Genomic DNA, 16,512 nt, shown 5'->3' on the forward strand with positions numbered 1-16,512 from the left:
CCAGAATCTCAACTTATATCCAGTGCCTATCGAAGTCTCTCACGACTTTACTGGTTACATTGCTGACATAGAAGAACCTGTGGAATTCAAAGCTCCACCGTTGGAAAAAGCCAAATCTAAAAAGAAAAGAAGATACGTAGGGTGGAGGAAAGTACGCCGTAGGAAACCAACCACTAGGAGACTTCCTAAAATAGAAAATCCTGTGAGCATGAACAAGGGAAAGGAAATAGAAACTGGAGAAAGTTCGAAACCACCAGAAAAGGAAATAGGAATAGATCTTAAGCAAAAGGGAATAGAAATTGGCGAAAGCTCTAAACAGTCTGAGGAAATCACGTTCCAGGACGAAATAGACCGCCTACTGGATAATTGTGATGTTCTAGAGCCTATCAATGATAATCTTTTCTCTTATCCTGTTACAGCCCAATTCCCACTAAACCTAGGACCAGCTATTCCAGACCCACTAGTTCACACCAGACCATTAGGCCAAATGGAGGAATGGTGGACCAATGACTGGCAATTCCAAAATATAGTCAATAGTCCCTATAGTTTTCTCCCACAGTTTGATCCAGAACCTATCCCTAATCCGCCAATGAGCTATGAAAATTTAGCTGAGTTACGTCAGTTTGGTGAAGAACTGATAGGCACCGGGAATAGGATCCGGGAAATGGGGGAGCAGATCTCTTGGAAGTACGACGAGAGGGAGCGTCGTTACTAAAACTGCCAGTGGACCAAAAGATAGGAAGGGCTGGAAAAAGTTTGTCTGTATTATAACTAATATAGTAAAACTGATTTTGTAAAATGGGCAATAAAACCTTGTAAAATATGGTGTGTACGGAGGCATATACAATATACAATAACAAAATGAAAGTCGAGAAATCGACAATTTTGGTTATGTTTGTATGTTGTAGTAATTTATGTCTTCATCTGTGCTAAATTGTTATTAATAAGTTAGACACTAATAAATTCCTACTAATTAGCAGATGGAAAACGCTAACAATGAACCAATTAATGAAGTAAATCAATCTGAGCAAGAACCAGAAGATCAATATATAACCCGACAAGATATTGAGCACTTTATCGCCCAAGGAATATCCCATGCTATTCCAGAAATTGTGGCTGCTGTTCAGAAACCTGCCGAACCACAATTAATTCCTAGTAAACGTATTCCAGAAGATAACGGCAGTAACAGCATAAATGGAGGCGGCAATCATGACAATCATGATCCATAGGCCCCACTCCCTAAGAGAATAAAAGCTGCAACGCCTGGTTGCACTTACAAAGAATTTCTTGCTTGCAAACCCGCAGAATTTGCAGGTAATGAAGGGGCAACTTCAACACTGCGTTGGTTAGAGAAAACCGAGGCAGTAATTGCAATAAGCAAATGTGCCGAAGAGGATCAAGTGATGTATGCATCAAATCTGTTCAAAGAAGGAGCACTCGAATGGTGGAACACGGTCCTCCAGGCAAAAGGAAGAAGGGTAGCCTATGCAATGAATTGGGAAGAATTTAAGAGTCTTGTCGAAAGAAAATTCTGTCCCGAATACGAGAAGGAACAAATGGCAAACAAGTTCCTGAGTCATCGTATGTTAGGTGTAGACTGTCGAGGATATACTTCGACATTCTTTGAATACGCAAGGGTAGTGCCAACACTGGCTTCGCCAGAACCGGTACTCATTTCCCGTTACATCTGGGGGTTAATTAGTGAAATCCGAAACATCGTTAAAGTTGCGAGACCTCGTACCATTGACGATGCGGTAGAATTAGCTAACACCCTAACGGATGAATTGGTACGCACAAGAGAGGAAGATCGTAAGAAGGAAATAGCTCAGAAGATTACCCAAGGGTTTCGTATGGGTAATATCAAGAAAAGAGGAACAGGGCAATCCTCATCACCTCCTTTCTGCAGAAATTGCAAAAAGAAGCATTATGGACAATGCAATATAGTTTGCAATTTTTGCAAGGCAAAAGGACATCGTGAAGAAGACTGCAGAAAGAAAACAAGAATTTGTTATAACTGCAGAGAAAGGGGACATTTTCAATCCGAATGTCCTAAGCTAGCTAAACCAGTAGACAACAAAGCTAAACCAGCTGAAGGAGCAACCAAGAAAAATGTACGTGCATTCCAGCTGACCACTCAAGAGGCCGAACTCATTCCAGATGTGATAGCTGGTACGTTCCTAGTACATGACGTATTTGCAAAAGTATTATTTGACTTTGGTGCGAACCAAAGTTTTATTAATACTTCATTTTGTCAAGCTCTCAAGTTACCTTTAACCACTCTTAGGCAAATTTTCACAGTTGAAACCGCAGAAGGAAATTCTGTAAACATAGATAAAATCTGGCAAGAAGGAAAAATAGAACTATTAGGCCATAAGTTTTCTGCAAGTCTGTTACCAATGAATTTAGCCGGGTTCGATGTAGTATTAGGAATGGATTGGTTAATAGCCAACCATGCACGAATCCTATGTGACAAAAATGCAGTAGAAATTCAAACCCCTTCAGGAGAGGCAATTGTAATTACTGGAAATAAACCTCGAAAGCCACTGAAATTTATCTCAGTAATGAAATTGGCAAACTATTCGAGAAAGCAGGAAATGGTGTATATGATTTTAGTAATCATTAACACTAAAGATAAGGAACTTCAGGATATTCCAATAGTCTCAGAATACCCAGACGTTTTTCCAGAAGAATTACCTGGGTTACCACCTGATAGAGAAGTAGAGTTTAGAATTCATTTAATTCCAGGTACTGCACCAATAGCCAAAACACCATATAGATTAGCACCTACCGAAATGCTAGAATTGAAAAAACAATTAGATGAATTATTAAGCAAAGGATTAATACAACCGAGTTCATCCCCTTGGGGTGCACCGGTACTGTTTGTGAAAAAGAAAGATGGATCGATGAGAATGTGTATCGATTATAGAGAATTGAATAAGGTTACGATTAAGAATCGATACCCACTACCTAGGATTGATGATCTTTTTGATCAATTGCAAGGAGCTAGGTATTTCTCTAAGATAGATTTAAGATCTGGATATCATCAGTTGAAGGTACAAGAAGAAGACATACCTAAAACTGCCTTCAGAACTAGGTATGGTCATTATGAGTTTACAGTCATGCCCTTTGGATTAACAAATGCCCCAGCAGCATTCATGGACATGATGAATCGAATCTGTAAACCATACTTGGATAAATTTGTGATCGTTTTCATCGACGATATACTTATTTACTCCAAAAGCCAAAAAGAACATTGTGAACACTTACACGTTCTCTTAACTTTGTTAAGAAAAGAAAGGCTTTATGCCAAATTCTCGAAATGTGAATTTTGGCTGCAAGAAGTACAATTCTTAGGTCATGTGGTAAATCATGAAGGTATCCATGTAGATCCTGCTAAGATAGAAGCAATTACAAAGTGGAAAGTCCCACAAACAGCTATGGAGATAAGAAGTTTTCTAGGCTTAGCTGGATACTATAGACGATTTATCAAAGATTTTTCTAAGATAGCCGTACCATTAACTAAGTTAACCTGTAAAGCCACCAAGTTTGAATGGGGACATAGACAAGAAGAAGCTTTTAAAATTTTAAAGCACCGATTGACAAATGCACCAATTTTAGCCTTACCCGAGGGAACAGAAGATTTTGAAGTATATTGTGATGCTTCAAAATTAGGCTATGGATGTGTGTTAATGCAACGCAAGAAGGTAATTGCGTATGCTTCTAGACAATTGAAAAAGCATGAAGAAAATTATACGACTCATGATTTAGAATTAGGAGCCATGATTTTTGCCCTTAAGATATGGAGACATTATCTGTATGGAAGTAAGTTTACTGTTTATACAGATCATAAGAGTTTAAGATATATATTTGGGCAAAAAGAGTTAAACATGAGGCAAAGAAGATGGATGGAGATGCTAAGCGATTACGACTGTGATATCCAATATCACGAAGGAAAGGCAAATATAGTTGCAGATGCCTTAAGTCGTAAGTACCATGAGAAACAGAAACGAGTCCGTGCTCTGAGGTTAAATTTACAAGTAGATTTAATGGCACAAATTAAAGAAGTTCAGAAAACAGCAATCCAAGACGATGCTGAAGGAATGAAAGGTTACCTAAAAGAACTAGAACAAGGAAATGATGGAATTTGGAAATTCCATAAGAAACGAATTTGGGTACCTAAGCAAGGAGAGTTAAGAAATAAGATTTTAGAAGAAGCTCATAAATCTAGGTATACCATGCACCCAGGAAATAATAAGATGTACCAAGATTTAAGGAATAATTTCTGGTGGATAGGAATGAAAAAGGATATAGCCGAATATGTATCCAAGTGCTTAACTTGTTCACAAGTTAAAGCTGAACACCAGAAACCTTCAGGACTACTACAACAGTTAGAAATGCCTGTATGGAAATGGGAACTCATAACAATGGATTTTGTTACCAAGTTACCTAGAACCAGAAAAGGTAATGATGCTATTTGGGTAATTGTCGATCGATTAACCAAATCAGCTCATTTTCTACCAATGAAAGAAACCTTTAGCATGGAAAGGTTAGCACAACTGTACGTGGACGAAGTAGTATCCCTACATGGAGTCCCGCTCTCCATTGTATCGGATAGAGATAGTCGTTTTACTTCTCATTTCTGGACAAGTTTTCAGAAAGCAATGGGAACTCGACTAAATCTAAGTACTGCTTATCATCCACAAACAGATGGACAGAGTGAAAGGACAATACAAACTCTAGAAGACATGCTCCGAGCATGTGTAATTGACTTTGGTGGTAATTGGGATAGCCATTTGCCATTAATTGAATTCTCCTATAACAATAGTTATCATTCAAGCATCGAAGCTGCACCATTCGAAGCACTGTACGGACGTAAGTGCAGAACTCCAGTATGTTGGGCAGAAATCGGAGAAAGTCAATTATCAGGTCCTGAAATTGTACAAGAAACTACTGACAAGATAACTCAGATCAAGGAAAGATTGAAAACAGCCAGAGATCGCCAGAAAAGCTATGCAGACAATCGTCGCAAGCCGCTCGAATTCCAAGTAGGAGATAAAGTACTTTTAAAAGTTTCTCCTTGGAAAGGAGTAGTACGATTCGGTAAGAAAGGAAAACTGAGTCCAAGGTATATTGGACCATTCCCCGTGATTCAACGAATAGGACCAGTAGCTTATCGTTTACAACTACCAGAAGAATTAGCTGGAGTACATAATGTATTTCATGTATCCAATCTCAAGAAATGTCTATCAGATGAGTCCCTGGTAGTACCTCTTCAAGATGTAGAGGTGAACGAAAAGTTGAAGTTTATAGAGAAACCACTACAGATCAAAGATAGAAAAGTCAAGTTTCTCAAACACAAACGACTGGTGTTGGTCAAAGTCAAATGGGAATCCAAGAGAGGACCAGAGTATACTTGGGAACTAGAATCAGAAATGAAGCGAAAGTACCCTCATCTATTTCAGTAAATCTCGAGGACGAGATTTTTCTCAAGGTGGGGAGGATGTAACAACTGTCACGAAAATCGATAATTAGGATGATAATTAGGCAATAAGAAAACCCTAATTGAAACACCCAAGTAATTTCGCATAAACCCTAAAATGTTCATAACAATCGGAATCAGGATCAGGGCCCCTAAAACTCAGGGGGGGTAAACCCTAGTTGGTAATATCTTAACAGTTTTACGTGGGAGCTAAGTTTTCAGTCGAAACCAACTCACCCAAGCTACCTGTACACGAACACACCCTATGCTAGACTAGGGTCTCTCGCGCCACGCGACACGCGCAAGGAAATCCTTCGCGTGGCGCGAGGGAGCGCATTTTTCAGATATAAATAGGGGATGTTGGCACTTGAAATTCTGTGATAATTCGACGTCCAAATTCTGTTTATACACGGAGATATCGTCTGAATACTACACAACCACACACTAAACTCGAAGTGCTGCCACAATCAGGGTAATAACTCGATCGCTATTACGATTCAACGTCCGATCGATTATAACTATCCAACGATTGTCCGAGTGCTGCTCAAATTGAGCTTATACTTTGATTATTCGTCGTGATTTCAACTTGAATATTAGAGTGCTGTTCGAATCCGGACTATGCTCTGTTATTCGTTGTAAATCCGATTGAATTATTAAGTATTGCACTTGATAATCTTTGTGAGGGTTTAATCTCGTGAATTGACGTAACTGCTGTATTAGTTACTAACCTGCCTGTGTGTGCATTGTGTTAATTTAGGATAATCAAGGCTAATCACACTTGGACAAACGGGTGGCCAAGGGGTGATCTGACCACAGTCACAGACACCATTGGACAAATGGGCTAGCCAATGGATGGTCGAGTGACAAATACTGTGGGTAGTTGGTTTGATATCAGAAACATTGTAATTCCCCTTAATACTGTAATTTATAACTAACGGGTCGTTTTAGATAACAGAATGATTCACTCAGTATTTCCCCGCTGACAAAACCTTTTTCAAACATGTTTCAGGTGATCTATGTGATCCAGAAAAAGTGCAGTAAAGCACTACAAGCTCAGAGAAGTGGCTCATTGTGAATAAATAAATAAAACATGTTTTGGAAAATAATGATTTCTGTGTGAATTCAACTGCTTGTAAATTATGGGATTTTATCCCTAAAAACTTTGTGTAATATATTAAAACGAGCATTTTACGGTGAAAAGATCCTGTAATAAAAGACTTCCGCTGCCGCATAAATTAAATACCACAGGTACCACTGGACTGCTCGCGGCTCCCGATTCCGTCCAGGGTGGGTCGGGGGTCGTGACAGATTTGCACAATCATCCTTTGGACACAGATGGGAGTGTTATACAAGATTTCACAGTTTCTCATCATGGGTTATGTTATTATATTGATGTGATAAGATTATATCATCTACTCTCTCCTTCATACATATAAAAATGTGTATTTTGACTTGCATTCCAAAAGTGCTTATGTGATTGTGCATATTCATATTAATGGTTGAACCGATATGTTCATTACACCACCACTAAGCACGGCAGGTAATTGGACGCTATGGACCTAACCACCTTCGAATTGCTTAAAGAAGCATTACACCGTCGCAACGCGTTGTGGGTAAATTACTTCACACATTACTAAAACGAATAACCTACAAACGTCATACACACACTACAAACCCCAACAACTATGAGGCGGCAAAATAAACACACACGCCGCAACGCGCGGGCTTTTCCACTAGTGTGTTACTTGTGCATGTTTACTTATGTATATGTTATGGTGAATAATCAAAACGCAATTGAAACTCAATCGCAATCGAATCGCAAACGCTAAACGCAAGTGAATTAAGGATGATTGTATGTTGATATAGTAGTTGGGATTAGAAGCAATTTGAATAGGAAACTCTATCGCATCGCAACGCGAATCAAAATCGCAAGACGTAACGCGTCGTGCCCTCCAATCGAACGGTCAGCCGATCGAGCTGCCACCCGATCGGGTTGCCATCCGATCGAGATGCCACTCGATCAGGCTGCCACCCGACCAGGGTAGCCACTTGATCGACCAGCCCTTTCCATTTATGGAAACCCTATAAATACCCCCCTGTCAACATCATAACTTCACCTTTTGCACACTCTCGTCCGACCAGCGCTTCTTGCCCACTTTTCTTCAGACTTCTCGCGATTCTTGTAAGTTGTCCATCTAAATCTTGTACTTTCTTGATCTATACGCACTCCTACACCTTTCTATCTTTTAAATCTTAACTTTTAACCATGAAATCACTAGATTTGAGGTGTTCTATGATGATGTCATCATGGTGTTCTTATGAACTTCATGTTTTGGCTTCAGTCCACCAAGAATAACTTAGATCTGAACGATTTCCACACAAATAAACAAAGATCTTTCATAGATCTGAACATATTCAAGGTGAAAAGGATTGAAAGAGGGTTTTCCCACTTTCTTTCAACTCTTTTACACTCAATGCACTCAAAATCGATAGAATCGAAGCTTGTTCTGATCTTTTACTCTTTCTTGTTGAGAGAGAGAGAAGATAGAGACAGTTAATGTAATTTAATTTTTTTTATTGTTTTTGATGTTAATTACTTTAACCGACCTTAACTTAAAGAGTGCATCAAGAACAATGCAATGCTATAAGTTTTGCATGTAGATTTATATACTCGGTTTTTATTCATGTAAATTAGTTCAGATAACTAGATGTACGCTCCTGCCGTGTTGCGGCTTGGGGCTTACAAATTCAGCTAACATGGGTTGGTTAACAACTTAACATTATACATGAGCCAGATCCACACATCTAAGAGACCCACTTTTTAATTCGAATAATAAATACAAAACTAAATAAGTAAATTTAAGAACGAATTCATCAAGAAATATAAATACAAAAATAAATAATTAAATTTAAGAACAATCAATCAATCATACCTAGTAAAATCCCACAAATAGCAAAGCTATGGTAGAATCTGGGGAGGGTGGGATGTAGGCACACATTACCTCTACCCATAGGGATAGAGAGGCTTCTTGCAGTGAGACCCTCGGCTCCAAAACACCCAGGAAAGAAATAAATAGAACATGAGGTGTGTGTGTATGAAGCTACCAATATAACATGAGTGGTGAAGGAGTGCATGGAAAACAAGACAAATATAGCAACAAATCAGCCTATATACATAGATACATATCTACGACTATACACTACACCTAAAAACATAATTGTACCATCTCCTAGAAATCTTTAACCTTAATCCTACGTCTCCACAAACTCCTATCATAAACCATGTTCTCAGACATTTTAAGAACAAATTTAACATACTTTAAGACATTTTAAGTACAAATTTATTTATCGTAGATTGTCTACAACCTACAAAACATAATATAATATTATTTTTGTAAATTATTAATACCCTTTTCTAAAACAACATTAAACAATAATTACCTCACTTTTACAAATTATAAATTATGATAAAGAGATAATGTCAACAATATAATAACAAAAATATTATGTACTATTTCTACATTCTAGAACTTTGCTCAAGTTCCTAGTTTAGGAGGATATTGCTGGTTGTAGCTGTTGATTTTTGGTAATTAAATTTATGGTTAAAAAAAGATTCATCAAATGTTTAATCCATGTGGTGGTGATCGTAAAACATATAATATTTCATTATAATATTTTATGACTTGATCTTTCCCATTATTTCAACATTTCTATTGCAATTGCTAACTATGTAGAAGTTAACTTTGCCAAATCCATGTGCTTGGCCGTTCAAAAAAAATATTAATGGGAAATGGTCTGTTGTTTCTGTAAAGGCCAGTGTTGTTCTCAGCCACAAACTACCACCGCAGATGGCAGCACCGGTGACGTAGTCATTGGCTACCATGGCGTCTCTTGCTTCTATCTTTCTTGGTTTTCATATTTAATTCAGAAACATGAATCTTTTTGTCTCACCTAGAACCTTTCTCTCTCTACCACCATCAACATTTACCCTATCCGACCATCCTCGCACCACAATCGCCTCAATAGCTTGGTGGTGGCTCCTCTGCACCACCGCCACCATGCAACGATCGCTACCCTTTACTCCGGTGACCTCCAAACGACGTTGGTGATGGTAAAATGTAGTGGTTCCGGTCACCGAAAAGAGAAGGACAAAAGGCGATGTCGTAGGGGTAAGGCGGAGGCTGGCGGGTATCAGCCTTTAGGCCATGAGAGAGTGAAGAGAGTTGATAGAGAAAGACTCAAACTATCCACACACTCTATCTGCCTATTTGCACACCCTTTGCCTCGTATATGTCTCATATAGGCCTATACGAGGCGTATAGGGTTACAATCATACTCAATGTCTGACTCATGTCAGTTCTGGTTTGGCTGCTCCTGTATGCCTCATATAGGCCTATACGGGGCGTATAGGACCCCTCGTATAGGTCTCGTATATGACTCATGCCCCATATATACCACGTATAGGCCAATATGGGGCGTATATAAGGTTATTTTTTTACAAACAATTTATACAATATTAATCATTTTAGCAAACTTCTATACAAAAATAAGTTTTCTATTTTAAATAAATAAAAATAACAATTACAGGATATGATACAACACCTGTATAGGCCTATACGAGACCTAAACCACACCTATAGTCCTATGCGAAACCTATACTACACCTACATGCCTATAAAGAGTTATTATAATTAATATGAGTTTTTTATAATTAATATTAGAGTTATTATAATTATCCTTATATTAATTTTCCAGCCATTTGAACAGTAACTTTGTTTTTAATATTATAGTAATACATATAGATTTTTAATACTTTTATTATTTTGATATTATAATAATAATAATTATTATTTCCTTACTTTTTAACTTGAATAAGCTTTGTGTCAACCGGTACATGTATCGAAAATACATGTATGGTCCGGTTCGTTCTCGGTACATGAAGGTAAAAACCGGCACCAGCCTGGTACAGTTATCGATACACGAAGGTAAAAACCGGCAACAACCTTGTACAGAAAACCCCAAAAGTCAGTACCGAAATGATTTTGAAAATCTTTTAGTTCGGAAAATTCGGTACTTCTACCCGGTACCATTTGCTCATCTTTGATCATGGGTACCATACGAACAACGGTATCGTGCAACTTTTTTAGTTGACAACTTTTAATGATTTTTTTTTCAGTTTTAGGGGTAGGGATGAGCTCGGTGCCAATCGATATTGATACCGAAAATACTGGTTACGGTACTGGTATATGAGGGTAAAAACTAGGGCTGTCCAAACTGCTCGACGATCGAGGATCGCTCGAAAAATGTTCGGTCGATTCCCGCTCAGTTTGTAAATGAGCCGCTCGGATTCGAATCAAATTCATTCCAAGCATGAGCAAAGGTCCACTCGCTCGTCGATCGCTCGGTTTCGCTTGAATTATTATTATTTTTATTAATAATTAATATATATATATATATATATATAGAATAAGTATAATGTACTTCCCGGCTTAACGTACGTTAACGTACGCGACAAATTTACGCACGTTAATATGAAAATCACGCACGTACAAAACTGATAAAACCTAATCACGCTTTCAGCAATTTGGATATAATCACGCATACATGTGTGTAATCACGCATGGGATTTTGATCAAATATATAATCACGCACGTTATAAACTTAATCACGCATGTTGTTTTTCGTCGCGTACGTTAACGTACGTTAAGCAGTTTTGTACGTTAACCTTTCTATATATATATATATATATATTTATATATATATATATATGGTAGGGATAGTGTACAAAATGTCTAAATTGTGAAAAGAGTAAGAAGTGTTTTAAACCATTAGATCTTTGATCTAATGGTTCGGATCAATAGTGACCAAATTATAAATTGTGTTTTAATTATTTGGACTGATTTGAAAATTGTAGGGGTAATATTGTCTTTGTATATGTTTCAAATTAGGTAACATCTCCTAAATTCTAGCGATTCGCTCCTAAATTCTAGCGATTCAATTTTAAACTTATTCTAAAATTCGGACATTCTAAAAAATCTAGAAATATGTAACTGCTACAAGAAATATACAACACTATACATCCATCATATAACATTATATAACACTATATAACACCATATAACACCGTATAACACTATGTAAAACCATATAACACCGTATAATACTATGTAACACTACATAACACTATATAACAACATATAACACTATACATCTATCATAGACATGCTATCAGAAAAATATAACACTATATAACTCTAAATAACACTATATAATACCATATAACACCATATAACACTATATAACACTATACATCGGTTACGTCCCCCGACCCACCCTGGACGGAATCGGGTGCCGTGAGCAGTCCAGTGGTACCGGTGATTATTTTGAAAAACATTGCAGCGGAAATTTTATCAGGACCGTGAGTTAGGAAAAATATCAGAGTTTTAGAAACACCGGATTTTATTTAAATAGATGGAATAAATTCCATGTTTTACAGAGGTAGCTTTTAATATGGGATAAACCCAAAAACAATATTTCTTAAGTTGATTTATTTAATAAAATAAGCCACTTCTTGAAGTCCTTCAGTGCTGGATCCAATTCTTACCCCAATCTACTGTAATTACCTGAAACGCGTTTTAAAAAGGTTTTGTCAGCGGGAAATACTGAGTGAGTTCATTCAGGTTTTATAAAAACAGATTTGTTATAATTTACAGTATTAAGAGTTTTTACATATGTTTCTGATATCTACCAACTACCCACAGTATTTGTCACTCGACCGGATATGTGACTGTGGTCATATCACCATTGGCTGCCCCAATGAATGACGTATATCACTTAATTTTAGGTTCGCCCACCTAAAGTGATTAAAACAGTAGTAATGTGCACAATACCCCACATACTGGCTGTAATTTGGTGATTACATAAACTTAATCACTGTAATTATAATTCTGAAATAATTTGGAGTATTGTAAAACAGTTGATAAAAAGAGAATGACTCACTTTATAAATATGCAAGATTGAGTTAACAAGCTTCTTGATTCTACTTCTTCCGATAATTAAGCATGCACTTTATTATTCTGGATCTTCTGATGATTTATTAGTTTGTTTGATTGTGAGTGTGTAGTTGGGGGTATTTTTGGTAGTTAAACATATAGTCTAACAGAATGGAATACGTATTTGTGTAAAACCCAAATCAAACCTTAACGGTAGTCACGAGATTCGAACCTTAACGAATTTCACAAAGTATAGTCTTATTCAGACAGTACTTTGGTATCCATTTAATGAACTCACAAAGTATAGTACTTTGGATTCCGTTTAACGAAATTCACAAAGCACAACACTTCGGCATTCGTTAGATGGTTCCTGAATCGATTGGACAGAACATCGCTTTGGTGATTATTGGTTAGAACACCAACGTATAGAGAGAAGAAATGAACAAAGGAAATGAATTCCTAAGCTTCCTATTTATAGGTAGATTTATTCCTTAGCTAGGAAGTTTCCTTAACCATTAAGTTTCCTTAACTATTAAGTTTCCTTAACTATTAAGTTTATTTAACTATTAAGTATTCTAGCAGTTTCCTGATTACGAGTTCTAATTTCTAGACACAATGGAACTCGTATTAGTGTACTAACTCAAGTCAACTTTAACGATAATCACGAGATAAAACCCTCACAACGATTTACAAGTGCAATACTTAATAATTCAGCGGATTCACAACGAATGACAGAGTATAGCCCGAGTTCGGCCAGCACTCAAACATTCAAGTCGAAATCACGATGAATAACAAAGTATAACTCAATTTGAGCAGCACTCAGACAATCGTTGGATAGTTATAATCGATCGGATAAAGTATCGTACCAGTGATTAGAGTTATTACCCTAATTACGGGCAGAGTTTAGGGATTTAGAGGGTAAAATCCCGAGCTATTATTTACAAAAATAAAAGTTGACGAAACGAATTGAACAGCGATCGAGTTAATACCCGGCATCGTAGCAGCACCCCGCTACACTAATTAGTGATCCGTGTGTGTTTTGGAGTAAATAACGTATAACTCGACGTCAATTTAGAGTTTGAGCGTCGTTTGAACAGCGGACTGTAAGTGCCAATGTCTGCTATTTATACACAAAATTGGACATGCTTACGGACCGTAAGCCTTATCCCTTACGGTCCGTAAGGGGTACGAACCGACTATAGGGTAGCCACGTTTGGGACTAGGCCTGCTGAGTTGACAGAAATTTCGAATGAAATTTTAACAACGAGTATTTTAAGATAATCGTCAACTAGGTCTGTCCCCCTCTGAGTTTTAGGGGCCCTGATCCTGATTCCGATTGTTCTGAAAATTTTAGGGTTTGTGCAGAATCGCTTGGGTGTCTCAATTAGGGTTTCCTTATTGGATAATTATCATACTAAGTATTAATTTTAGTGAGAGTTGTTACATCCTCCCCACCTTAATAAAAATCTCGTCCTCGAGATTTGGACTATGATATTTTCTTGGGTTATGTTTCTTTTTTTTAATTAAGAGAAACAATGTATCGTGAAATGGAATCAAAAGATATTTTGAGGGGTATGAAAAAAATAGAAATGGTTTATAGGAACAATTGGATTCAATATCTGAAATGAACTTACTTTGATTAATTTGAGGGAGATTCTGAATTGATAAATATTTATTTGTGAATGGAAGTAGGGAAGATGATTTGTTAATGATTATCCGAAAATCAATATCGTTTACTTAAATGGTACTGAACAATAGAATTTAGTGTATCGTAATCTGAGTATATAATTGTACCAAGAATATGACAAATCAAACGAATGGTGTATGAATAGGGTTTAGCACAGGCTACAAATCTATTCGGACGCTACAAAGTGTTTGTAATGATTGAAAGAATTCAATGATGACCTAATAAATTCATCGTTTTCGAATTTGAGAGTTTCAAGGAAGCGAATCTGGATATTTCAAAAGATAAGACATTCCTGATGACATGATATAGTTTCTAAGGTGATTATGTTCAAGCCAAAAGATATATGATCTATAGATTTTTAAAATGAATGTGAAGAACTTTTTGGAATTAGTAAAATTCTTTGTCAGAGGAAAACTTACCTTGATTGGTACCTAAGGAAGACCTAAGATTGACCGGTTCAAAATGAAATGAAAACATGAAAATGTTTTGTCAGATATTGAATTATGATATGAGAAAATCAATGTGCTGAGATGGGTGATTTGTAAGAATACATGAAAAGATAATAAAGTTAGTGTATTTTTTTCTTAATACATAATTGTATTCAGATGACTTTAATCAAAAGGTTTGATTAAAGATAGGTGATCTCTTGATTTATTAAATACCTTTTCCTTTTATGTTATCATAAAGTAGAATAATAAATAAATATAGATAGGTTTAAAATATCAAAACCCGTGGTAATTTTGACAAAATAATGATATATGTTTTATAAATAGGTTTACCCAATATTCTAGAACTCACGATTATCATTTTTAGAATCAAGTATGTTTAACTATAAGATTTTATAATAGAGTATTTTAAATCATAAAAGTAAAATAATAAATGTTTATTTTAATATCAAGCATACTTAAATATTGGCTTGCATAAATAACATTTGATATTTTAATATATATAAAAGAATATTTCTATAAGTATTTAATGGTTGTGAAATATTAATCAAGATGAACATTTATTTATAATATGTCTTGTTTATGAATACTTAGACGATTATTTAGATAATTTTATTCGTCCCTCTAATTGTTTTATGAAAATATGTTTTCTCTTTACAGTACGAAGTATATATATATTTCTATATATATAATATAAAAATATTTTTTACGTATAATTGAAATTTACTAAATAAGTATGATGACTTAATTTATATATATTAAATAGTTATTATCATGGTTGGATATTGGTTAGTGCTGCCTTGTTTAAGCATAGGTGGCCAGTCCATGCCTAACTAAGGCTAGGCTATCCAATATGTGTTCCTGACAATAACCCTAATACCTAAAATAATATTAATATTACTATTATTAATATATTATTACCAAAAATAAATAACAATAACTAGTCATAAACATAAACGAGATTAGCGCAAGCTTCAGATTTTGTGAAAACGTTACCACAAGGTGATCATGATCAAAGAAATGATTTGATGAATTCGAAGACTAAACAAGCATGTTATGGTTCAAGAGAATTGAAATGCTTGTTGGGACTATTTTGAATATGATGGCTTCAATCCATCATATGGGACTTTGAATTGAATACGTAATGCGAGTAAGTTCAAACAATTGAACTTGGTGTAAACAAAACGAGTTCAAAAAAGTTCTGACATGGTTACAACAAAACCATGTATACCATTAAAAAGGAAATCGAGTTTTTCAAAAAAAAAAATTATCGATCAAATATCAAAGAGTAATCATTTTGCAAAACACGGTTTACAATGCAAAGATCAAGTATAGCGAAATGATATTTGAGGTTGGATAAAACAACAAATTGGAATGAAGCCTTCCTATAGTCTTCGTAATTCAAATGAACCATATGTACAACAATCAGTGCATGTGTACCATGTAGATTTACCAAGAAATGAAATAGATCAATATTTGCCACTATGAAAGAAATCCTCGTTATGATGACTATTAGGGGAAGTAGCAAAAGTTTATTCATAGAGGTCAGAATTGCAACGAAGGGAATATAAGAGCTTTATCTGGAATTTTGTGTGATAACCGTTGTTAAGTGACATTATCAGGGAATGTCGAATAAAATGAAAATAGGAGATTTGCAAAGGTATGGGATTCCTTTTGCAGTGTTAATAATTATGACTCAGATTGGATTCTTGTTTTAACGTACCTCAGTGAGATTTAGATCGTTTGTAAGATCATGTGGCAAAGTGCCGCTTTTTGATTTAGGAGTTCTTTTACTGACGGAATTATTATTGTGCCCAAGTTTATATTTTTCAAAGGTCTTGCTTTGGAAGTCGTGTGTGATAAACTTTGACGTCTGTAGACATATAATTTTAAGTTCCATGTGTTTTC

This window comes from Helianthus annuus, chromosome 17 (genome assembly GCF_002127325.2).
Source record: "Helianthus annuus cultivar XRQ/B chromosome 17, HanXRQr2.0-SUNRISE, whole genome shotgun sequence".
Lineage (NCBI taxonomy): Eukaryota > Viridiplantae > Streptophyta > Magnoliopsida > Asterales > Asteraceae > Helianthus > Helianthus annuus.